At 38.1% G+C, this 27,572-nt stretch overlaps 1 pseudogene; it reads right to left on the bottom strand.

The window, feature by feature from the left end:
- The window catches only part of LOC116436611, a 29,566-nt pseudogene extending 4,501 nt beyond the window's left edge, over positions 1-25,065 (bottom strand).
- Between the last annotated feature and the right edge of the window lie 2,507 nt (positions 25,066-27,572).

The raw sequence follows: 27,572 nt of genomic DNA, 5'->3' as shown, positions 1-27,572 counted from the left end.
TTAAGAATGACAGGAGAAGTGTCATTTTTATGCTGATACCTTCTGAAGTAAATTCTCTGGAAGGAACACATAGTTTTAAAGTACTCGAAAATAACTCCATTAGCACTTTTTTGATTATGTACCTGAGATTTTCACCACCTTCTGAAATCTCATGGAGGAGCTTCTTTGGCAGTGACTGGACAAAATCGCTTAAGTCACAGAGTCCCAGCACCTCCCACAGTTCAAGATCAGAGTGTTTTCCAAGTGGATCCAGATTTGACTGCAGTGTCCCAGAAAACAAGATAGCACCAGAATGTGAATGCACAATTCCAACATGATCCTAAAACAGGCTGTCATAAGTCTTGTCCTTACATTAGCAGAAGGAACTGAGACAAATAATCTTGGAAATGGAGCTTTGCAAGGGAAACTGTAACAGTTTGAAGCTGGTGAATGGGAGGACAAAAATCACGTGTGGTCTCTGTGAGCTCAGCTCTTCATTAAGGTGAAATATAAAGAGCAAGAGATTTCTTGTGCATTCTCTGTGCTCTGGTTCTGTGGCTGACTAAAGACCTGTCCAGCACGTGGCAACGGCCACAACACATGAATTATTACTGTACTTAGGTTTGTGAAGCACTGGCTACCACATTCATGAGCGCTGTTAAGAAAATGTAGGAGGCTATGACTCTAAGTTAAATATCCTTCATTTCCTATAGGAAAGATGACATATTCAGCAACGAGAATACCTGCAGAGATTTATAGACAGAACTAATGCTCCTAGAGATGGTAAGCTTCAGAGTCCCTTTTTTTCACCTTTCAGTTCTATTCTGATCCCAGCCTGTAAGTTCACTGCGCTATTGGGTTCCTCTCTCAGTTCAGTTGTCTGCTGTGGATCCAATATACTCCATCCACAGTAAACCAGACTTGCAGCTGCAGTTGAGAAAATACTGTGTAATTCACATCTGTCAGATGTTGTGCAGATTTACAGAGTTTTAGCTGCTTAAAGCAAGACAAATGTTACAACCAAGTATGTATGAATTGTGTTCTGAAGACCTGTGGCATAATCAAATTTGGTCATGGATTCTCATTTTTGAGAATATAGTTATATCAAAAAGCTATATCAAAATTAGAAATTATATAAATGGTGAATTTGCTATTCCCCTGAGCAAATATAGTTCTCAAAGGAAAAGCAGCTAAGGATTTGCAGGAATCTATAGGTATTTTCTTTTAATAATCTCTTTCTTGGAAAGACCCAAGCTATTTTGGTTTAAATATTAGCATCATTCCTATGCATGGTCTGTGGGTAGAGACTCACAGGAAGTATTACCAAGGTTAAAGCTCCAAAAAGGCTAGAAAAAAAACAAACCCTCCCTTTGAAAAATGTCAGATAAATTTATTGCAAGTGATGTTAACATCATCCATTCACAAAAATGTTTGTATGAATGGCATTCAGGGAATGTGCAAAAAGACTTCAGGTGACCATTGAATTTGTGTCCTAGGTTTTACCTTATACTAGATCATTTCAACATAAATCAGTTTACCAGCATGAAGACAATCCTAATGATACGCGACCTAATCTTGAGTTTCCTGCCCTCTTCTAAAGTAAGAAGTAAGCTCTACGTGACAGATCATAGCAGATTGATTTAAATACATAATACATAATTTGTGTATACATCACTTTAGTCCCTAGAGGCTTCAAACATAGTGGGACCTATCTTAAAATATTTTAGCCCTCAGGTGGGACTTGAAAACACCAATCTAGCTATTCCAGGTAAGACTGTTAAACTAAACACAGCTTATAAAACCTAATGTCATACTCGTGGTCTCCATGTTTTGAAGCTTCTTCCATATCATTGCCAAAATTCCACTGGAGTGTTATACCTCTGTCTCTCGGCAGCCTGTGGACTTTGAGGTTATAATTTCTCCCAAAAATTGAATGTCTTGTGTTAGCCAAAAAAGAAAAAATAGTTATCTCTCAACCACATCTCACCTGTGGAATAATGTTAAGATTTCCATGTAGGTCATGGAGTCCAATAGTTGATGTATCAATTCCATCAATAATTATTTTGCCTTCACACCCCTCCAGAACTCTAAATAAGAAATTTGTGAGTGTTGATTTACCAGCTCCTGTTCTTCCAACAATTCCAACCTGAAGCAGAAGGTTTTATGATAGAAACTGTAACTTTCCATGCTACACATTCTAAATGAAAAATGATACAGGGAATTATAGGATACAGTGAATTCAGTGTCACAGCTCCCAGTCCAGTTCTCCCAGCAGCTGTACAGCCCATGCCTGGTTCAGAAGGAATCCTTTCCCTTTCCTCTCCCTTTTGTTCAGCACTCCCCAGCTCAAACCAATGACTTAAAACTAGGTCTCACCTGGTGTTCCTTGATCCCAAGCCCAGTGTTGATCAGCACTAACCTGGCACCCTATTTCTCTGCACAAACATTCAGCAAAGTGGACAAGAGGTTTAACTTAAAATTTGGATCTTCTTCCTTAGAACTGCCAAATTCATAAAACATTACTTCAGTATCCTGCAGGGATAAGAACTTCTACTTATTTCTATAAAATACTTTTCCTTTTCTCATTTGTCTTTTCTTTACTATATTCTCCACTTAACATCTTCCCTGTTCAACATGATGTTGCATTTAGTATTGGAGTCTCCTTATCTGAAATATTTTTGAAGTAGAAAGTTGGGAAACAGGATTTTATACCTCTGATTTATTTCTTATTACATACATTACCTTCTCTTTACTCCGTGTCTGAAAAGAAACTCCATTCAGGGCTAAACCAAGATCCTTCCCATACTGAGCCTTGTAGTTGACCAACTCTGTAATTCCTCTATCAGGCCAGCCCACTGGTGGTCTTTTAGACAATATCCATGGTTCCTGGAATTAAAACATAAACTTGGCAGAAGACTAAAAGAGAATGACGAAATAGAAGAGTCCTGCTCCCAAGGGCTTTTATGCCTCTGTGTTTGACATGGGCACTACTTTCAGAAAAGCACAATAGCCAAGGTAAAGTGATTAGAAAGACATGTCGCCCCACACATGAGGTAAGAGTTATGGGTCAGACAGGCCTCTCTTCCTCTCTTCCCTTTTTCAAATGCTCCTCTTGGTTGCACAGCACAGAGAGTTCACCTGAGCTGCACCTGCATTAGTCTAACTACAAAATCCACTGCTACGAAGGATGACAAAAAATTTACTGGTCAAAATAGGAATAAAACTGCTATAAAACTACTACAAATGTAATGAAGAAGCTACATATTATTCTCAAATAAAAATCCCACAAACCCCAGAAAATATTTATTAACAATTACCAATTGGTGAGCTATTACCGCTCACCAATATTAAAGTCAATCTAACTGGTCATTTTCTATGCACAGAAATGAAATATTCAAAATGAATGCTCAGTATTCAGGAAGAATGCTCACCTCTTTATCCACTGTTGCATATTCATAAATTCTTTCAATTGAAACTGCATTGGTCTCCATTTCACATGCTCTACGCACCCAAACATTTAGAATCTGAATCACCTGGGGAAATAGATACAAAAATAGGAACAAAAAATTTGACTCACTAGAATTCAGAACATTAATTCAAAAACTTATCCTGAACTTAGCTCCTAAGTTGGATGGTTAATCACAGAAACCAAAAGATAGACAGAACATTTTGGCACATCACATGAACCAATGGTTAGAAAATCCCTGATCTCAGTGTTCCTCTGAGCACTTCTTGTCTGCTTTCAAACTGCCCAATGGTTCTTGTAATTTACATTGACGTAAAAGCTCCAGATACTGGAAACTACCTCAGGATCATCAGCAAGTGTGCAGTATTTGTATGAAATTTTGAAAGGAAACACATATATGGCTCATGTTGTGTTTACAATTATTGTACTACTCCCTAGGTAAAGCAAGACAGCAATGCAAACAATGGATTTGTAATGGAGGTATCTATTGGCTCTGCCAAATTTGTCACCTTCAAGCACTGGGGATGCTTCTGCAGACAGGATCATCATAGAATGGCCTGGTTTAGAAAGGACCTTAAAGATCACCTAGTTCCAAACCCCCATGGTTAAATATTTCCACTTCTATAGGAAAAGAGTGAGCCAAACTGATTCTCAAGGTCAGCCTTTTGGAAATATAGTTTGCAGCTAAAGAAAGAACCATGTCAGTCGGACAACAGATGAAGGTGAAAAACTGTGACTGTCCAAGGACAGGATGAGATAAAGGAGATTGTTCTATATCTGAAGAACAGCAAATGGAACTCTTGTAAGCTGGGCTGGGTGTGGATATGCCATGACAGATAATAGGCTCTATATTTTTCAAAATTTTAATTCATTCATATCTGTCAGCAGTGGTTCTGAAGCTCTTACCATAGTGAGAATCTGGACAACACTGGCTCCTAAGGATCACAAGAATAAAGAAAATTGGGTGCTTAGTTTCTGTCTACGTAATACTTGAGATTTATTCTAACTAGCAACTCATCAATAAAACTTACCTTACTTAAGACACACTTCAAATATGTGGTTCTCATATATTACCTTTGCAAGGGCAATGCCAAAGTAAATTATTTTACTGAACTTTTAAGTAAACATTCCTACATAACATTCAGTAAATGAACAAGAACAAGGTATTAAATTTGAAGTATAATTGTACATGACTATGCTGCTTCTTTGGTTTAACAAAACACTAAAAAACAAACCTACTTTCATTAACTTGATTTTAAAATATGTTTTAATAATTATTATTCCATTTACATTCAAAATTGGAAAGTAATTTATCATAAGCTTCCCAGAATTAATGGAATTAAAAGGGAAACTCTGTCCTCCCCAAGGGATGTGGTGTCATTGCTGCCTCCATGTATATTCACCTACTCGACTTCATTATAATTCTCTTTTCCTATGCAATGTGCTAACAGCAAGAATTTGTGCTATTACTTATATTTAGAGCATAGGATATTGATAAACCCACTGTAGAAGAACTCACCGTATTTCCAGACAGTGCTACAAACAATGCAGCAAAGAACACCATTACATTTCCCAGAAACTCAAGCCTGACAGCTTGAGGCACCTGTAGTAAATCAAGGCAAAGAAAACATGGAATTAACCACCAATTTTTTTATAGCCTATTGAACTCTGAGACCATTATATTAGCAATTTACCCACTTCACAAATAGATAAGTACTATTATTCCCATTTTACAGATTAACTGGGGGGTCAATATGACATATCTGGAACTGGTAGCACCACTAAAACCAAAATGCATGTGTCTCAACTCCCTTCCCTCCTCATACTGCTTTCCTGCTCCTCCTATCTGAAAAAGATTCAGATGTAGGACTGAAAAACAGACCAGGAATCTCTTTGCTCATCTGTGACTGTAACTGCACTGAATCACAAAGGAAGGTGAGGAAATGGACTTTATTTCCTTAAACCCAAGATTTCAGTCTCAAGAACTCCCTGGTGCCTGTGAGTACAGACAGCAGGTTACTTCCACATGAACTACTGAAATATAAATTCAATTTGTTCATAAACTGGCAAGAGGAACTGTTAGTTGAAATGCAGCGTAGTCCATGATTATGACCTCTTGGTAAAAGTCTTTTTTGTTCTGTTTTTTTTTTTAAATAGTCTCATCCCCGACAGCATATGCGTATTTTCTATAAACCTGCTAATTTCTGCAGATAAAGAAGAAATCCTAGTGCTTAAACATTATCTATGCATTCATTACAAAGAGTGGTGGATAAATTGCTCTTGTCTCAGAATCACGGACGGTGCTGAGTTGGAAGGGATCCACAAGGATCATCGAGTCCAACTCCTGGCACTGCACAGGACCATCCCCAAGAATCCCCCCATGTGCCCGAAAGTATTGTCCAAACACTTCTCTGTTTCTCAGTGGCTTTACTCTGACTAAAGCTAAACAGTGACTTGTTGAACTCCACAAAAGAAGGTTTAGTCACAAACACAAACCTGCTGTCAAGTACCTGTTTGAGATGACGTTGTTGTAGAAGCAAACCAAGTTCTCATACACAACATCGTTATTTTTCCTAATGAATCTCTCCTGGTGGCCAAATGCTCGAATTGTCAATCTCCCTGCCAGAGTCTCACTGAAGTGGGAGATCACTGGGGACTGCGATGCTCCTGCCAGCCGTCAGATTTGCCAGGAACTCGTGATGTAGTAGTGCTAGTGAAACAGCACAGACAGGTTCCAGTCACGGATTCTGGTAAGTAATCCCTCTAAATTTTCAATATGGAATAAGCTGAAAGTGTCTACACAGAAAAAAAGTATTCACAAACAGTATAGAAAAAAACCCTACTGTCTCTCGGGACACACCAACATTGTAATGATGACATAAGTGCAGTATATAAATTACTGGCAAGGTTAAAATAAAGTAACATTATCTCCAAATTCTATTGAAAATGTGCTGTACCACAAGAGGTAGGTAACAATCAAGACTTCAATGTAACTTTCAAGTTAAAATATCCTGTGTCTTTTTGAGATGCAAGTCAGCCTTTATTTCTTCAATGTAATGATGTCTGTATTTCAACTCCTCAGCAGAGACTGAATCCAGGCACTCTCTTCCTTCCTCTATATTGTGATTTTAAGAATCTTTATGCTCTTTAATCACAGACCATACTCTGAGCATCAAGAAACAGAGATGCGGCCATTAGTCTTTCTGAAACATTACTTTTTGGTTTTTCAGTAGCATAACTGATGCACTGAAAAAATCATTCCTATGCTGTTTTAGGGTTACCCTTCAACTTTTAACTTTCACTATTGTATACACCTCACTTCTTCATGTAACCTCATCAGATTTATTGCTGGGATCTATATCCATATTGTATCTTCCAGAGGAAAAGCAAGGTATGAAAAGAAACACATAGGTTTTTAAAGTTTACCAAGCATTACAGGATATATTCAGGAAGTATTCAAATTTCCTTTCAAGAAGCCTGGAGATTTTCTAATAGTAATAAATTACAACTGAGTCACTCAAGCTTCATTTTGATAAAACTGAAAATACACATAAGTTTTACCTTTGTGAATCTACTGATGATCTGCCCAGCTGGGTTGGTTTCAAACCGCTGAAGAGGAAGGTGCAAGACGTTGTCCAAGAGCTGGTGATGCAAGGCCCAGGAAGCAGACAGGGAGCTCCTGGTGAGCACACAGGCACCACAGCAAACCAGAAGCCCTTGGGAAGGGAAAAATTGAAAGACAGGATGAAAGGCTGGGGTGGGAAAGGGGATGGAGCATGTTTCTGTCCCTGTTCTCGACCACAGTCAGCAGTCCAACAGGTGCACTTCCTCTCTCAGTTTTACAAATGTACGTATTTGCATTTTGTTGATACATCTTACTACTTGATAAGAATGTTTTTCCTGCCATTCTCTCCTGCAAACATACCACTATGTATCAATGCTGCTTCCCCTCTCAATGAGATGCCAACAGAACTTCATTACATTACACTTGGATGCTCCCAGAATTCCCAAAGTATCATTAAATTAAACATTATTTTCTCTACCTGGCTGTATATACATGCTCTTCCCAGGTCTATTATACTGTGTTGCACGCCCTAAAACAACCAGCATTATTTCTTCACCAAAACATTTAGGCAGATTAAACTTGGCATATGGTGAGAAAACAGTCATATATGCTCATCCTTGCCTTGAATGAATCCCAGGAGCCCATAGATACCAAGTTCATAGTTCTGTGATTGTTTCCATTCGGTGAAATCACTAACTTGTGCTGTTTCTACAGTCCAGCTGCTAAGCCATGATTTTGGCCAATGGCCAGTGCATTCTGGCCTATATAAGCAGCTATGGTCAGCCACATCCAGCACCAGTCGAAGGCTTGCAAGTATTTCAAAACAAGTGACATTTTCATCTAAAAAGAAAAAAAGAAAAAGGAGTTACTTGTAAAATAATTACCATTGTTGAAAGCAAATACACATTATATAATGGGAACTGGATATATTAAATTCAGCATCAATCTAAAGAATTTCTTAATTAAATGTGATAAATTAGATATATAAAATTGTGCTGGTGAAAAGGTTTCCTCTCCCCCACTAGAATGTTCTTTAATGATACATAGACAATCTTGCTTGCTTCCAGTGTCAGACTTCCATATACATAGATTATACAAAAGAAACAAAGAAAAAGAAAATTAAAAAAGCCCAACCAATGAGCCAACCAAGTGTGCAATTCCTGGCTGTATGAAGCAGATCTTACCCTATCAACAGGAGCAGAAACTTTAGAACTACCACTCTGGGCTACTGGAGCCAAGGAAATTAGTGTCAGCAGAAGACAGTTCCCATTCTTGGAGCAGATAAGGACTAATGGGGTCAAACTGAGCTAGGCCGCTTAAAAGGCAGAACAGGTAGAAGCAGGTTCATGGATTTCATTACAAGGTCTGGAGTGAAATGAGTTGTAGTTGGCACAAACTGTTCTGTCTCTTCTGTAAACTCACTTTTTTCCAAGCATCTATTTCTACCACCTTGCTAGAAATTCATACTTTCTTCACCTCTCCACCCCACTGCTCTTATTTCAATTAAACTATAGCCTCCCAGAAGTTTTGACCTTCTCTACACTGTTTCACTTGCTCTTTTCCATCTCTCTTGCAAGTGGCAGATTTTTTTAAAGGAGACTGCAGAAAGTGTGCTTCTAACAAGACAATCCTGCAGCACTATTACCATGCAAATTTTCTAGTCTGTGCTCTAGCACAAAACTATTTAAAATTCCTAAGACAGAATGTTTTTCCAACAGTGGTAAAAGCTTTTTTCATATTCTTCTTTCTCAGATATGCAAAACTAGATGGACTACGATATAATAGAAAATTATAGCCAGTAGCACATCATCAAAATAGAAGGTCTTGGACAACACACTTAAAATTTAGTAAAAACCTGTAAGGTATTATTTTAAATTCAGTAGAGAGATGTAAGAAACAAAAAACTGCAACTGCAAAAGAAGACATTTTTATGAAAACAAATGTCCAAGCTTTTCTTTCAGTGATACTTACACCACCAGCAGCAACTTTCTCTCTATTGTTAGTGAATATTTTCCACTGATCAGGGGAAGAGCTGCAAACAAGAAGCACTTTCATATCTTCTTATGAATCATCAAAAAATACACGCATTTATTGCTAAGAAAAAAAGGATACTATGAAATCACATAAATTTTTCCTGCTTAACATACTTTGGTTTGCACAGTGAAGCAAGCCATGAACTGAACCCCTAGAATGTGGCACATTCACTGGATTTCTTTGGTATAAAGGGAATCCAGAAGATGAGTTCCAGACACAACATGTTCCAGCCAGCTGCTAATGTGCACTCAGGCTGAACCCACGTTTCCACAGCAAAGCATGGTGGCACAGCCTTCAGCACTTGGGGTTGTCCTAGCATTGCATCAGTTAAGCAGCGGCTCGGGGCTTTTTAATACCTGCTCTTTGTGTTTCAGCAGCCCTTTTTGTTGCAGACTCCTGCCCAGCTGACCCTCTTCCTTTGAAGAACTCACTACAATGGAAAAAAAAACCAAAAAAGTACTTTCAGCATTCATATACCATGAGTAGATACATACAGTACAAGAAGCCAAAATTGAAAAGGGTTTTCTTTTTCAGCTTATAGCCTATAATTCTGTAGCAGAATGTAGAAAGGAATGCTCGAAATTTTCCAGCAATTCTTTTACTCATTTCCAGGAAAGGAGAAGCTGGAAGGAAAAGTAAAATACTAAGCAAACACAGTATTCAAATTTTCTCACCTTCCACTGAGTTTGTCTCTCCACTTGTATGCTCTGCACTGAAGACTTGAACAAGCTCAGCAAAATTAGCTCTCCTTGAAATGAGTTCTTGGTAGGTTCCCATTTGACTTATTCTGCCCTCTTCCATCACTGTTATTAGATCAGTGTGAGGTAGGAGAGTGAGGTTATGGGTCACGGATACACGAGTCTGAAACACAACATTTTCTATTTTGCCATTTAATATAAACATTTACTAGAAGTAGATATTCTGTTATGATAGCTCGAATAATATAACGGAATTCTTCTGTGACTTTGCTCTATTTGTCTACTTTATCATTATTATTATTATTGCTTACTTTACTAGATCAGTCCTTTAATTGCTGATTGTAATGTCAAACTATAAGCTTATAGCTACTTACTATTACTTGTACTTACCTGTTCCTTAATGTTTAATGTTTCTTACCTGTTCCCTACTCAGGAATGGCTCAGAATAGGTTGTAAAGAAAAGACTTAGATACTCCAGCTTTTAATATATTACATGCAGTTTGACAGTCCCAATATTAAAATCTGCTTACAAGTCTACCATTACTGAAGTTCTTGCTTCTGCCAGATACTTACAAGCCATGGAGCAGGCAAATTAAGAACAGGGAGAAAGGAGAGAGGAAAAGACAACTGTGAAGTAAGTAATGTTGACCCAATAGTAGGTATTTCATGTTAATATATGTGTTTTGAAGCAGCAGTGGGAATAATCTGTACTAATTCATAACATTGAGATTTTAACAAATCTTACCTTCCCACATGAATGGTTTTTAAATGGGAGAATTTATTCCTTCAGATTCCACTTTCTCTTAGGAACTTCTTTGTTCAACAAGAAGCCTTTTATGCTATAACCTGTACTGGCTGTACCCTGTACTGCTTTTTGTTTAGCCTCTTTATTCGGAATAATTGTCATCAACCTGTTAGGTAAGAGATGAGCTTTTGCAGAACGACTGTAAAAAGCAGTCCATCCCCAATTTGAAAGGAAGCCATCCTATGTTACCTTGCTTTTTAGGAGACCTGAAGGGCCAATTAGCTTCTCAAAAAGATGTTTTCCAACATGTACATCTACAGCAGACAGGGGGTCTTCCAGGAGATACAAGTCAGCATTGCTGTACACAGCTCTAGCAAGGCTCACTCTCTGCTTCTGCCCTCCACTTATATTGACACCCTAAGAAAAGAAAGGCAAAACAATCCATATTTAAATAGGAAATAAGAAGAAGACCTAAAGGAGACCTGTGTATAATACTCAGTCTTGGCATTAATTTTCTCAGATAATCAAAGTGGATTTTATACTACATATGAAAATAGAAAGGTAACAGTTGTATTTTCAAGTAATTAGAGCAAAGCTTGGGCCCTGTTGATTATTCCCATACCAAAATGGGCAAATGCAAGGTTACTTTGGAAAATGAAAAAATAACTTTTATTTACAGTCATACAGGCATTTTTACAGCATAGAGGAAACCCCTGGAGAACAGGACAGGGCAGATGTGAACTTCTATATAGAAAAAAGCCAAAATTATTCCAAAATTATTAAGAGTTCAGGATTATTAAGAGTTCAGAATTCAATCAGAATTTAAGTTCCAAGTAAGTAACCTAAGTAAGGAGATCAGCAGGATGTACTTGGCTAAACATTAGTCATCAGTGTCAATTACCAAACAGATAATCATAAAACCATAGAAGCCATAGCTTATCTTACTGTACAATTTCTGACACCTCAAATTCTCACCCTTTCTCCAATCTCTGTTCAATTTCCATTCAGTAACTGTTCCAAATCTGGCAGTAAAGCACAAGACTCTAAAACAAGTTTGTAGTATGGCCTGTTTAGATTGGAACCAAAGACAGTATTTTCCTGTAAACTGTCATTGTGAATCCAGGCCGGCTGAGAAACATAGGCCACTGAACCCTAAAAAGAACTGGAAATAATTTGGTTTACTTGGGCTTTCTGAACATAAGAAACAGCATTTAAAAATAAATTTGAAATTCCAGCTTTGCCCCAATGTAACCAGTAATTCCTTCCAAACCTGAGCACTATTAAAATTTGTCACGAATGATTTGAGCATTGTTAAAATTTTTATTAAGTCAGGTAATAAAAACACTCTGCTGAATATTACACCATAACAGCTAGCCTATCATTATCATAAAAGCACATATGACTTTAAATAAAACTGACAGTGCTGGGGCACATATAGAGCAAAGTTTTCCAGGGAAAGATCACAGTGACAAACATGCATCCATTGTAATATCTATACGCAGGAAACTGGGTCTGTATTAAATAGACATCAAAATACAGTTTGATGGTCTGTATTTTTACATAACATGATGTGGAACATGTCAGCTTTAGAATATAAGATTGCAGGATAGGAATGATAGCTGGAAATGCTCCCAAATATTTTCTTACATTAAGCTACATGCCCTCTGAAAATCTGTTCATTAGTTCTGCTTAACTGGGGTATTGTGGAGTGGGAAGGGCAGGGGAACATGGACAGACAATCTTACTCCTCTCTGAACTGTTCCTTCAAGTTTCTCCATTTCTCCAAGAAGAAAGAAAAGATGACTTTCCAGATCCGACCTGTCCTACAACAGCAACTTATGAGCCTTTAGAAATGCTGACACTCAAGCTGGAAATATTGAGAAGACAAATTAGTTATCCTCTCTGCAAATACTCCATTATGGTCACTGTAAGAGAGAAAGACTGTATTACCCGTGGAATTATGAGACATTAGTATTTCAGTTTGCACATCTTTTGACCATGTACCATTTCAAGAACTACAATAAGGACTTCAAGGATAAACTTATTTGTCTGCAGGTTAGAGGCTGCTGAAGGCAGCTCATTCCTGGCCCCTAAATTGCAGGCTGTGGTGGTTGAGATATGGATGCTCACTGTTACGTTATGGAAAGTTTCCCCCACCCCTGAGAGGACCAGTGTAAACAGTGTAGTGAGAGGGTTATACTGGGTAGGTTTTAACCTGTTCAGCTGCCTTACTAAAATTTAACAGCTGTACAGAGCTTATCAAACAGGTTCTCCATTATACCCCTGGACCTGGCTATATCATTTCCTTACTAACCCTCCAAAGTGTTCATTGCACAGCAGTTTAAACATACCTGAATTGACACCTAAGAAAACCCTTGTTAAGAAATGACAAACGAAATGAGGGGTGGTTTCAGGTAAGAAAGACCACTGTGAGAAAAGCAAACTTCTTGCTAGTTAGTTTTCTCCAAAGGAAGCCATGGCCCAATTTTAAGATTAGTATTCAGTGCAAGGCTGCATAAGCTACCTTAGCCTACTTGCAGGCAATACAAAATGCTACACCAACAAAAGGGTATCTTCCCAATTAATTCTTTCCAAAATGCAATTCAGGAAAATTGACAAGTTAAAAATTTGTTGCATAGACTTTCCAGAGCACACTGATCACATGGGATACTTCAGAAACAATACTTCATGTTCTTTTTGCTATGTGTCATCATGAACTACTCTGAATCAGAACACATCAAAGCTGATCAAAATCTCTACAGACATCACATTCTGCCAAAGGAGCTCATAAAAATAAATAACAAATATCTTACTTTTTCAGGATTGGTAAGCCATTTTTTTCCCAGTGGAAAGAAGCACCAATAAAACCAACAGGATGATCTGTTGCAGTAAAGAAAATAGAGCAAAGAGTTGTTTATCCATCCCCTCAGTTGCATTTCTTAATGATCTTCCACGTAAAATCAAGACTAATTAAAAATTAATAACTACTGCTTACTTCCACTGTAGTTTGTAGTGACATCCTCAGGGTTAAGATCCTCACCAAACAGAAAATCCTCTCAACAGCTCAGAGAAACTTTGGCCTACAAAATGAACACACGTACATATATACACACACACACACACATACATATATATAAGTATTTATAACATGCATGGGCTCCCTAAATGTTTAAATATTATTTTTAAGGTTTTAGATAATATGGAAAAACATATTCCTTGTTTTATTTGAAGCCAGACAAAAAAGGTGTTTAGGTGTTTAAAAAATATTTTCCTTAAAGTATTAAACAATCTAAAGTGATCAGTAAGTGTATTTTTTCCCTGAGGATCTACTGCTGTGTAGTTTTGACTCAATTGGCTTGTTTTCATAAACCTGTGTTTTAGCTTTTTTTTTTGTTAAGAAATAGTGAATGATAAATGTTTCTTCACAGATTGAAGAAAGACAACATTTTGCTGTGAGTACATTCATGAGCTTGTACGATATACCCATACAAGAAGGTTAAAATCTACGAGTTCCCAACTCAGGTGGCAACCCTACTACTGTACCATTAGGCCTGAAGGATGCTGAAATGGGATCCTCAGAAGCTCTGTCCTTTTTTCTCCACTTCCTTCAGTGGTGACTTGACAAAAACCGTTTGCAGAGTCCACCACAGGTCTCCCCTACCTGGTACCAAGGGCTCCAATATCTAAGAGTGGCTGAGTGATTTAGGCTTGTGCAGCCCAAAGTGTTCATGCTTTATCTTCTGTGGACTATGAAGAAGAGAGGTTGAGAGAGTAGGAGCAGAAGCTGAGTCCAGCCCACTGAAGGAAGAAAAGTGAGAGACAGAAAGCTCAATTAGGTGTGCTACCCAATTTTCCTTCTACTTAGAAGACTGAGAGACATCCTTTAAACAGCCTTCATGCTTTGCATTCCATAAAAAATTGTGCAGTTTCACCTCAATAAAATGTAACTTAAAATAATTAAGCTACTTAATCACTCGTAGAAATGGCTGAAATACGACAGAGTACAAAATGAGCCTTTTATAGCACTTGTTCATAATAGGTTTACCTGAGCTACAGCAGAGATCACAGATGGTAAATCAAACAAAGGCTGTCGCAAAATGTTGAATAAAGAAATAGATATGAACACTTTAGTTGCTGTTAAAACATTCTCTTTGTCTAGATAAGACTCCAAATGTAGCCAGTGAAACCTTTTAAATAAAAAAATGAAAAAGATATATTAAGAAGCAAAATTACATTGAAACTAAAATTTATACACAGATACCATTTTTGTTTTCCAGAGAACAACTGGTCTTACACTACTGAGATCGAGGAATAGAGGGCATTAAGTGCCTCAGTCTTTCCCTTAGCCTTTGTCACTGTGTATCCTTCCCATTCAACAAAGGATGGAGATTCTCTTTAGCTCCCCTTTTGCTGTTGATGTATTTATAGAAATATTTTTATGTCTTTTACAGCAGTAGCCAGATTAAGTTCTAGTTGGATCTTGGCCCTTCTAATTTTCTCCCTCCCTAATGACATCCTTGCAGTCCTCATAAGTTGCCTGAGTCTTCTTCCAAAGGTCTTAAACTCTCTTTTTTTCCCTCAAGTTCCAGCCAAAGCTGTCTGTTCAGCTCATCTTTTAGCACATGGGGACGGCCTGTTCATGCACCTTTAAGAGTTCCTTCTTTAAGCAAAGCTTTCATGTATTTAGAGTTCAGTGTTTAAAAAGGGATAGCTAAAAAATACAGATGGAAAATGCACTCCCCAAAAACCTGAAAAAGGAGTATAAAGAAGGTAGCTGATTTTTATGCAAAAGAAACAGTGTGATTAAAGCAGGGCATGAGGTTCAGGAGCTTTGGGTTTGGTTTCTGACTTTCTAACACAGGTCAATTCATAATCTTTCTCCTTCTTCTCTAGTCATACACATAGCATTAGAACCGGAAAATTCAAATACATTGTGTTGAGAAATTTATTGTTTTGAGGTACTGCGAGGCAACACTTGTGACTCTGCGAGCTGCTAAAGCAACAGGGAACATAAGAAACAGTCCAGCAGAAATTCATAAATTTAAATTACAATAAATTTAAATAGAAATAAATTTAAAATTTAAATAAATTTTAAAAACCAACCATAAAAGGAATACACATCAAGGTCAGCATGGAGTAAGTTGTCAGATAGCCAGATGACTTCAAAACATCCACCTCATGTTCTGTAATCCTCATGACCTTCCTTTGATAGGCAGGTTCCCATGCGTGAAGTTTCAGGATCTAGATAATCAAATAAGCACATTTTAATGCAACAAAAAAGCAGTGACTCTGTTTCAGAAATTAACTTAATATCCAAGTGTCATTTTCAAGTATTCAGCAATGCCAAACTACAAAAATCTGAATGTTTTACAAATGAAAGAAAGACCTGATATAACTCTAAATTAGGTTGTACTCTAGTCACTCTTAATTCTTCAGATTTCAGTGTGTCCCTTACGTATCACAAAGGACGAGCTGGTTTCAAAACCGGCAAAATAACAAAAGTAAGAAAACTTTTAAAAGTGCTTTACTTCTATGCTACAATCTCGCTTTGCTAAAGGTTTCCGAACATCTATTAACATATTTTACATTCTCATTAAAATGTGGTAGTAAAATTCATGCATCATGGCTAGTAAGCTTTTCAAATCATATTAAACCAGTAAATATTTTCCAAAAACACTTTAAGCACATTATGTTAAAACACTTTCTCTTTAAACTTTTATTATTTTCAGCTGAAATATTACTCATAAAACCTTAGTTTTTAAAATAACTTCCATATCTTTATAATAATATATAATAGTAATAATATAATAATAATAGCTTTACAACCAAACCTCTTATTAGTTGTGGCATTACCTTTATTCCATGTAGTATTTCAATTAGTAGCTTGACTTGTTGATCCAAATACTTCATTTGGCTTTTCTGGTTAAAGGACAGCAATGTTTTAATTTTTCAATGAACAAATGTATTTGGAAAGCAAAACATGCAGTGTACTGGAGGCAATAAATACCTTTAATGCTATTTTTACCTTGATGAAAAACACACTAATACTACAATTACAGCAGTTTCAGATACATATTTAGTATTTTAAAAAAATCATTAGACAGCACAAAGGATTAAATGCATTAAAATAAATATTTTACCCTCAAATATCATAAAGAGCACATTTCAATTTTTGTTCCTTTTTTTTTTTCCTTTACACTAAATTTAAATCTTAATAGGCTTCAAGTTCCCAGGGTGTTCAGGAAATATAATATGGTTTTAATCTTCAAAATCTCTAAGCAGGTAAATACAGACTCAATAACAATTTAGTGTAACACTAAATACACACACATGAATATATATGTAATACTATACAATATAAAACACTGTATATGTATATATACAACAGATATATGTATATATACAGGATTTAGTATAAAGCTTTCCTCTGTTATTAATACATCGTTACTTAAAGAACCAAATTAAGAGAGAAATTCTCACTCCTACACTACACTTAGGCACTTCTGCATCTCACATTTCTAAAATAGTCATTACCATCCTCTTTAGTGTTTTGAGGCTTATTCATATACGACAGGAAGTTGAAAACTTTTAGTCCTTTGTATTTCTTCTCTCTCTCATATCACAGTAGGGATCTAAGTGCATATGTAGTTGCTGCACCTCACCTGCAGAAGATGTGAGAGAGGTTTTTGGTGTTTTTTCAATGTCCCTAAACAGTCACAGCCTTACAAAAGAATTAATGGAAACCCAGATTCTTCACTGTGTGTTACACCATCAAAGGTAGAATAAGACAACTAATTGCCTTGATAGCAATGCAAAATTTGGGGTTGTAGTATTTTTTTCCAGTGGAAATTGTCATGGTAACAGGCAATAGAGTGTCAAGAGATCTGTAGCATCAGAGGAGCAGAAAAGAAGTCACTACACACACAGTACCTCCAGGGGAATTCCTGTAATCTCAGGAGAATGTGCTACATTTTAGTGAGCATCTTAGCCTGAATAGGAAAACTGGAAGAGAAGCATAATCCTACAAAATCCCTTACTGAATGGAATTAGCTCACATCCAAAACCACAGCTGTTTCCTAAATCGAGTCATACAGTGATTTTTATTAATACAAAAGTATTGTTTCAGGATAATGAAAATTGTAGGTATCCAACCTACATACTAGATTAGCTATCAAACATAGGGCTCCACTTCTGCAGTTACGCTTCTTCCCTCCTGGAGAAAGAGCTGCAGCTTGGCATTGTTTATTTGCTTGGAGTTTAGCTTAGATGCAACAACACTATTCTAATAAATGGATAATTGACCTCCCCCTTCACTCCTGTATTATGACAACTTAGCCTCTCCTTGTGATATGTATTTAAGTAGCTCACCTTCAGTCTTCTTACTTTGGCTGCAATGAGTGCATTTATAGGTATAGCCAAAAGCAACTGTGCAACACCTGCTAGGACTGAGGGGCTGAGCTCTTTCCAGAGGAAGACAACAGCCATGATGATCTGAAAAGGTGCTCACCACAACAGGTTCACACTGATGGCAAGCTCCAGGAGCTGCTGAGCAGCTGCTGACATCAGGTTAACAATCTTCCCAGTTGTATATTGCTGTCATGAGGAACTTGCTAGAGTAAAGGCCTGCAACCAGAAAATACAGAGGCCACAAAAATCAAAAACCTTGATTGCTAAAAGGACAACAATTAATTAGAGCAAAGCTGAACCGGTTGAAACAGACTTGCAACTCTTTATCACATTATGTGCTACATATTAAGATGATAGTAAATATTTTTTATAGATCACACAACTACTTTTACTTCTATGTTATTAGCACTTGCATTTCCTGTACCTAATAATGCTTCTGCCTCAGCATATCTTATTAAAGGTGGGATAAGTTATAGATAGATTTCCACAGTGGTTAGTCGTCTTTTAGACATCTGAAAAACAATGAAACTACTGGGTATTGAACTCAAAAGCAATTTCACTAAAATCAGGGGAAACTGTAACCTTTGAAGAAGACAGTGTGGCAAAATTCAGGTTCTCATATTCACTACTACTACATAGTAAAAACAGTGATCCTGCATATCCTTACTTTTTCCCAGACATCCAACCCAAACAGTTTTCCCATGTCATTCGGTAAATTTGGGAAATTAACCCATAATCAAAATAGAAAGAGTTTAGTTTCTACATGTATTTCCAATATTATGTCTGCACAGGTGGCTGACAAAAAGTGTGTAATTTCAGGATTACAGTCTTACAAGAGAAATTCTGCTGAAATTCAAAATTATTAAAAATAAATCATCATCAAAATACAGTGTCAGTCTGTTAGTCTGTCACCAGTGTGTAACATCCTGTGTTTTGATCAGGCTAAGTAAGCATGTTGTCTTTTTACACTGTATGTATTTTAGGTTTTGTTTTGAAAGAGAAGGACACATGATTACCTTTTTGTAGATCAGGCCAACAACTGCAGTCTTGATTTTGACTGCAGTAAGGATGTTGTTCTGATGGTATAACTGATGGGGAAGAGTTTGTGAGGGAACTACAAAAAACAGGCAATAGCATAGCCACAGCCACTCCCATATGAGCTAGGCTGGGTTTCACTGGCCACTATCACTGCTCTGAAAATAAAAGAAAATTAAGTTTAAATTCCATCCATTAAATCAACTACCAACAATAAACATTTCATAAACCAAGACACTGGCAACTTGTTTAATTGAGTCTACTTTGGGTCCAGATATGGTGAAAGATAACAAAATTTGATGTTAAAAATGGCAGGTTTTACCTGTGTTTACCAATCTGTTGGCTCAGAAGCAATTCTCAAATACAAATCTCAACATGCATGTGCTATTGCTGACTTCTTTGACAATGGAGTACGAATGAAGAATAAAAGAAAATAATTTAATGAAAGAAAAAAAAAATAGGTATTTGTACTTAGAAACACTGTAACTACCAACCATGAGAGCAAAAAGGAAAAAAAATCTGTAGGAAAATTCTGACTTTTTTTTAGTAAAAGATTATCTTAAATTACCATCAGCCATGAGGTCTTCAAACAGATTTTATGGTTAGCCATTTTGATCAGGATTACAATGATTCAGTACATATTTTGGAGGTAAACAATAATTCTGCTCATTAACTCTTTTCTTTATAATCACTCAAGTATTTGACCATCTCTTAACATGTCTGTGGTAAGCACAATTTCTAAAAACCACTTCTATCAACCTCACGGTACCAGCAACACGATAACAGAGTCATTTCAGTTTCCCATTAAACGTCATTAAATGTTATGTATTTATGTAAGTTTTTTAAAAGTGGAGAGGGAAAAAAAATTGACAAAACAGAAGGAAAGTTAAGTATAGTTTTTAGTCTGTTTTTCTTAGCATTTGATTTTATATTTGTATATTAAATACTTACAAACAATATTGTGGAACTTTTACTAATTTTGTCTCAGTTCTTTAGCTACGAAATTCCTGATCTCTTTGAGCTTTCCTTCATTAGATCATTTTTAGCTAATCATGGGGAGGGAGGTTTAGATACTGGTAACCCTTTAGGTTTATTATTAATATTGTTCTTTGAACATAAAATGAAACACATTAAAAACTTACTTCATTACTTGAGGACTCCTAAAATCCAGAATGTCAGCTGTAACTTTCAGAAATGAAACTTTAATCAATAAATATTTAAATGTGTGCCATAATGGCAAAATCAAAGATGGTTTGTGGAAACTTGTTTTCTTAAATAGCACTTTTTGGACGCAAGAAGACAGAAAGATTACAAAAATACAGAGAGAATTAAGAGAAAAAATATTTTTGAACTTCACCCACATTTACAATATAAAATATGTAATATTAGAGTGTCCATCTAAAGCCATCAGGGTACTATTATCTGAAACAGAACATTTCCTACAGATAAAAGAAAAGCTTTGGGGTAAGAAATTAAGCCTGGTTTTATTTAGCCTGGCTAGTAGTTATTCAGGAAAGGATAAATGCAATTCCTAAGGTTGCCCCTATCATCCACGAATATAATTACAATATACTTAATCCTCAAATTATTATCACAGGTCAAAACAAAATGTATCAGAAAAAATAGAGATAAGCTTCAATATAAATGCCTTCTTATTTATAGCAGGCTTACAGCAACTTTAAGGCTGAGTAACCCTTCTATTACTTCAGAATATTTTCAGTTGTCAAGCAACAATTTTTTTCAGTTTGAATTTAGCTCAAACAATTGAGAAGATTCTTAAAAGGGCTCAAAAAAAAAACAAAAAACCAAACTTTCCTAATCATCATGGTGATGATGGACAGCAAACTGATAATGGATTTCTCTACCTACCTGAAATACAGATGCAAAGAAAAGACACAGGGAAACAGACAAGTTCAAAGAGAAGAGAGTTAGATAGTTCTGACAAAATGATAATCCATCATCAAGTAAAAGTCACTGTACATTCTGTACCAGTCACAGTAGATTCTTTATCACTTGACATGTTGAAATGTAAACAGGTGTCTTTCTAAGAGGCAAGTTTGAACTTAAACAATTTGTAGAAAAATCCTACAGCCATACAAGAGATCACTGATCCCAACACTGAGGGGCCCCTGTATCCTACAAAATGTAGGATGTTCAATAAACAGTTGGATTTTTTAAAATCTTCTCCAGCTTCTAGACTCAACTTTATTAAAGGATATTGCCTGTTGTCAGAATTATAGCTACCATTAATCCTGGAGCAGACTTCTGGACTTCTTTGCTCCACTGCTTTTCAAAGTTAGGACACACACTGTATGGTGAATCACCTTGATTGAGTTCAAACAGGTCATCCCTTTCCAGTGGCTTCTTGTAGCCTAGAGATATCATTCTGAAAGAAAGGAATTAACTTAGACATCCTGAAATACAACAGGCAAAAAAAGCAGGACTGCTAACTCAAAAAGCTAATGGTATAATCTAGTGCATATAAATACACTCTGTAATCAAAGTAATAGATGTAATCCTATGAAAGCTACAGACTAAATAGTTACCTTCAGTACACTGAAATTCACCTGAAGAAAGAAGAGTCCATGGAGATTGTCACATCTGAACAGAGGGTTCTGAAGAACCTTTATACCTCAGAATCCATCTGTATTTCTGATCTCGTAATTTTTTACAGAAAAATATACTATTTCATAAAAAACCCATGTGGTATCATAATCCACTTACTATTCTGATCTGGAATAAAATACCTTTTTATCACAGGAGGGCATTATCATTGAATCTTAGAATCATTTAGGTTGGAAAAGACCCTTAAGATGATATAAATAACCTAACGCTACCAACTCCACCACTGAAGGATGTCTCTAAGTGTCACATCTTTTAAATACCCCCAGAGATGGCGACTCACTACACTGCAACTCATCTTCAGGCAAGGTAAACCACATCACACTGCTGGGTTTCAGCACAAATACAATGAGAATCTCCTTACAGCAGACTTTCAGCTGTTAAATTTTTCTTCTGATGAAGTGTTTTTATCCACTTAAGTGTCAACAAAAACTAAACCTGGTCTTAAATCAGCAGAACGGGGCTGAGGAATACACTGAGCCTAAAGGAACCAATGACAGAAGTATTTGGAATTTTCGATAAGCATGTCAGCTTTGTGACAACTCAAAGCAAACTGTGCAATACCATGTCTGAGGTGGTGAAAATGCCAAAAGATTCATGTTGACAATGCACTCTCACTTAAAGAACATCCCAAACATCTGGGACTCAAGCAGAGGCACAGGCATGGACACTGGAGCGTGCATCCAGTGTCAGCGCTAAGCCCTTGAGGGCTGTGACACAAGCACAGTGTCCATCTCCACAGTGTGCCCTTCCAGTGTGTGTCACTCCTATGATGGTGTTGGGGCTACCGTGGGTGCATTGTCCAGCACACAAGACTCAGAAATGGTTTTTTGGAGGTTGTAAAACTCTGGTGGGGGTGGACCTTGCTATCCCCAAGGGTGAAGCTGTAACATCAATACAAAGTGAATTTCACCGAATCATAGAATGTTAAGGGCTGGGAATGCATCTTAAAAACCATCCAGTCCCAACCCCTCTGCAATGGGCACCTCCCCCTAGACCAGGTTGCTCAAGGCCTTATCCAACCTGAATACTTCCAAGGATGAGGCATCCACAACCTCCCTTCATAGCTAAAGAAATGAAAAAACCTTTTTTGGTTGGTGTTTTTTTTTTCCTTCTCTTCTTTTGTTAGACATTGTAGAATTAGTTAAAAGATACAAAGTATAGCCTGCCTTGAAAATTTGGGTGAATACCATGACATAGAGAATGCATCAGTGTCATACAAAAACACTGCAATCAGTACACAGCAGAACTTTCCAGAAAAACGGAACATTTGTATTTAAGGTGTAGAACGTAAGGACTGGTAAATACAAAGGTGAACTCCTAACTTCAACAGGACCAGAGTTTAACTGAATACTCTGAATCCTTGAAACAGTCTGATTGTTTTGAATCAGCTTATTAATAGCAAATACCAGTTTCAGTTATCTGTAGAATTAAGAATATTGAATAAAGCAAGAAACAGTTCTGACACTTTTCACATTTTTTTTCCCACTCATAGACTTTTGAAGTGTGTATATCATCTGGCTCAAATAATTTTTCAAAGAAAAAAAGTGTTAAAATTTAGTAATGGCCACAAGACACAATGCACAAAATTGTTTGAAATAACACTGGACATATTAAGTGACAGGAAGTTGCAGGACTTGATAGAGCTGAACTTTCAGTTCCTATTTTTTGGAAAATTTCCCAAGAAGCAGAGGGAGTCCCTGGTGTATGTGAGCGGGTGAGTGACAATAACAACTTGTGGCCTGCCATAAAAGAGGGAGGAAAATGAGCATGAAATTGGCTACCCAGAAAATACCTTACATGTACTACTGAATATTTGTTCCTGGAGATCTAGAAAGTTGTTATGATGCCATTGTTAAATAATGCCACTAGATAATGCATAAAATGACTGTTACTATGTATAAACCATACTCCACAAAATATTTGAATATGATCTCTAAATGTTGCAAACTTCGATTTTTGTGCAAAAAGCTACCAGCACTCTCATAGTCAGGCTCAAGCCAGAATGATGTTGTGGAATGTAAGTACACGGTCTACAATTCTGTGAGCATCGATGAACAACCACAACCAGTTTAATAAATTCTCACCTGCTAAACCAGGAATATGGTAATTTACTGAAGAAAGAAGCATTCTCTTCAGGGTCGCACTTCTGTTTAAAAAAGACCAAAGGAAAAAGTATCAATGATACTTGAAAGAACGATGTTCTTGTCAGTGTTTTTGTTCTCTTCTAAACATGTAGTTTTTAGAAAATATTTATTTCTGAGCTATCAAAAGGCTTAGAAATACACGTACAAAAACTTTTTTTTGCCTGTCACCTTCTCCCACCAACACACTCCAACACAATGTATGAAGAATGAGAGAGGTCTACAGCTCCATGAATTAACAGAACAACTTAGCTGGGTTCCTTAAATCTTTGACAGTTAAATTTCTGCAGGGTTTATTTTTTTTCCCCTATTTGATAATGCAGCTATTGGATGTTATCAAAAACTAATACCTAAAGAACAGCAGGCTCCTTTCAGGACACCCGATGAAACAAAGCATCGCTGACACGAGCCGTGCACATAAATGGAAAGAGTATGAGGCTTGCGCACTGCTGCCAATTTCATAAGGCATTGGAGATAAAGAGTAACAGAGGCAAACAAACACGAACTCTCCCGTAGTGCCCGAGGAATGGGTGTGTATCCACGCCCAGGAGTGACTGCAGGACACCCAAGGAGTGAGTCCTGTCCCTCGGTCACTACCTGCTTAAATTCATCCCAGCCCGAGGGCGCAGTTGCAGCCTTTTCCAGCAGGTGCCGTGAAACACCCACCGACACAGCCGGCGCTCCTCTGGTTTCCCACAATAATTTTTGGTGTGCTTTCAGTAAAATGCCGAATGGTTACACGATAATGCGACAAATGATTGCAAACAGGTGATAAAGATATATGTCCCCGTTCCCTGACAAACACACCCGCTCCTGCACCTACGCGCCCTCACAGCACGATGCGCTTGGCTGTGGAGGAACACCCATGGTCGTGCCCTTCTCTGCTTAAACCCTGCTCCTGTCTGCGGCCTGAAGATTATTCCCTCCTTATCCATGCGAAGGATACACCCCAGGACATCAGCTGCGTTTTTAGGGGACAGACTATCAGGCACCCAGCCCGGAATCCCGGCGGGTTTGAGGCGGCCGTGGGAGGCAGCGGGCACCGCTCGGGGTCCCGCAGCCGCCCGGAGCCTCACCGAGAGCCCTCTTCCCTCCTCCTCCTCCCTCCTCCCCGGCCCCGTCACCTCCGTCCTGGGACCCCAGCGGCTCGTAGAGGCCCCGCCACGGCCCTCGGGAGGCGGCCATGGCTCCAGCAGCCCCCGCCGGGGAAGGGGAGGGAAGGGGAGGGGAGGGCGGCGCTGCCGCCGCTGCCTCGCCTCAGCCTCCCCCGGGCAGCCCCTCCCGGCCCCGTCCTGTTCGCCAGCCCCGGCAGCTGTGGGTGACCCTGTGACAGCAGCCCAGGGAGCGGCCTGAAGCTGACTCGGGGAGGTTTAGGCTGGATATCAGGAAAAGTTTCTTCATCCAGAGGGTGGCTGGGCGTTGGAACAGGCTCACAGGGAAGTGGGCACAGCACTGAGGCTGACTGAATTCAAGAAGGGTTTGGAGAACGCTCTCAGGCACAGGCTGTGACTCTTGGAGATGGTCCTGTGCAAGACCAGGAGCTGGACTCGATGATCCTGATGGGTCCCTTTCAACTCAGCAGATTCTGTGATTCTGTAGCTGTTGTATGCATAATACATTTAAAAAATAATATGAATCTTGAACATTCGTTTTTTGATAAAGTTCAAAGATATGAAAGTTTCTCTCAAAATAGAAAACAAGAAAAGATGAATCCAGTTATCCAGTATTAACGTATTTTTTTCTTGACTTGTAGCCACGATCTGTTTGTCTCCTTTTGTTATCTTTGGTACTTCATGTGTCATTGTCACAACTTTGCCATTTTCTCATTCTTTCAGAGGTTCTTTCATCACTGGCTGCCTTTCACATTCACTTGAATGTGGCATGGCCAATTCAGGAGCGCTCTGTACAATCTTAACATTTGCACCTTGATTCTGGTAAGGACAAAACTATAAATTTGGAGGCACTGGTGGAGGCATCTGCTGTTAAGGAAATTGTTGACCTGATGGATGCTTTACCATGTGCTGTCACGCTAAAAAATGGTACTTCTAGAGAATTAGAAACTTGAGTTGTTAACACTGTGAAAGTTCTGAAGAGTTTAATTTTGCATGCATTATGGCTGAGACAATTACAGGACCGACAAACTATAAAAAACCACTGAATGTTTGAAAATAAAGCTGATCTACTTTACTCCAACAACTAGTACAATTGGAAAAAGAAATAGGTCAGAAAAGAGTGACATGTGAGGGGGTGCACACTCTGTGGGTGTGCTGGACGTGAGGGGGAGAGAGAGCACAGAGTGACACAGTGGGCACAGGTCCAGCTGGGGGCTGTGTTGTGGTGGTCGCATGACACTTCAATGTTTTAAGGTGCCCAGTTCAGTTTTCTTTCCTGGATTTCCCCTGCTGACGGGAGAAAAATGTTGATGTTGTCAAGCCTCGCAGCGGAAGCATGCATGGCACAGGAACAAGGCCCTGGGAAGAATTGTGTGTGCCACAGGGTATTTCCTTTTCCTCTGAGTGAAACTGCAAGTGAGCAGTGAATAACTAGTGGGAAACTACACAATTATATGAAAATCGGGTTGAGAAACTGCACTCCCCACGTTCCACCCTCATCAGTATGGTAAAGCATTGTGACAGTTTCTGACAAAATACACATATACAGTGTTGGATGTTGTTCACTTCTCAATAAAAATTACTGGAGTATGATTGAGATCTTTAAAGCTGGAGTTACACCTGCCTTATGACCCACAGCTGCCGGATTGCTACAAACAGGTTTCAATCATGTACACATATTCAGCATTCCAAGTATATTTTTAAAGTGTTATTTTACAAAGAAGTGCATTTTCAGAAGTCATTCTGATGACAACAGTGTGAAAAATAATCATTAAAGAATTTATTTTCCGAAGCATTAATGGTGTGCATTGCCTCAGTGCCCATTATTTTCTAGCAGAGGATTAGTTACCAACTTCTCAAGCCTGTTAAGGAAGGGATTATCAATTTACAGGAATTGCAAACATCAGTGTTCTAGAAGACAGTAACTCTTAAATTTCTTCCAACAAGTCAGAGTTTTTTGTTTGCAATCTTTAGACAGCTTATTTTCATAGTTAAACATACTGCATTGCAAAAGCCTGGTGGGATTTCCTGATGCCTGGAAGGGGAGGAGTGCTCTTAAACTTAGCGGTTAGAGAAGAATTTTCTGTAGAAGTGGCTTGAGACGTAAGAGAAATGAGAGTTGTTCTGAGAATGGGATTTCCCAACACTACGGAATCCCTGGGGGCAGAGAAAAGGTTAGAAGGGGAAATACCATTTGCATGTGACCACAGATCAGCATATCAAGGCTTGTGTAAGAATTTGATCTTAATCTTGAAAACCATACTCTAATGTTTCCAGACGTTATTTTATCAAAAACTTCTGGGGATAAACTCAGCTGTAATAGTGACATTCTCTTATTGATAAACCAATCTTGTACTGTAGTAAAATGAAGTTTTTATATCTTTTTTTCAGCTTGAATACTTGGCCAGTCTTGAGAATTTTTTAGTAGCTGGCAGTCTGTGGGCTCCCCTAAAAGTATCAGGGTTCATTCAGCAGGTGCTACTCTGACCATCCTGAGCACTGTGGGGGACAGTCAAAGTCCTGAAGAAGAAGTGCCAGCATCCTCCACTGGTTTGTGTAAAGCACTTTTGAAGCAGATAACTCTGAATTTCAGCGGGAGAAGGAGTGCATCCTTGTGGGAAAAGCACAAGGCATAATGAGTGGGCATAACAACAATGCAGCGAAGCGGGATGGGAAATAGCTGAACTTTGGAGTGTTGCATCTGCTTGTCAGTGTACCTGAAACTCAGAGTCACCATGAAGGATTTACCTGGCAGTGGGCTGGCA

The sequence above is a fragment of the Corvus moneduloides genome, chromosome 2 (assembly GCF_009650955.1).
Source record: "Corvus moneduloides isolate bCorMon1 chromosome 2, bCorMon1.pri, whole genome shotgun sequence".
NCBI classification, from domain to species: Eukaryota; Metazoa; Chordata; class Aves; order Passeriformes; family Corvidae; genus Corvus; species Corvus moneduloides.
Note: the sequence above shows the minus strand (reverse complement) of the source record. Positions and strands in the feature narration are given on the sequence as shown.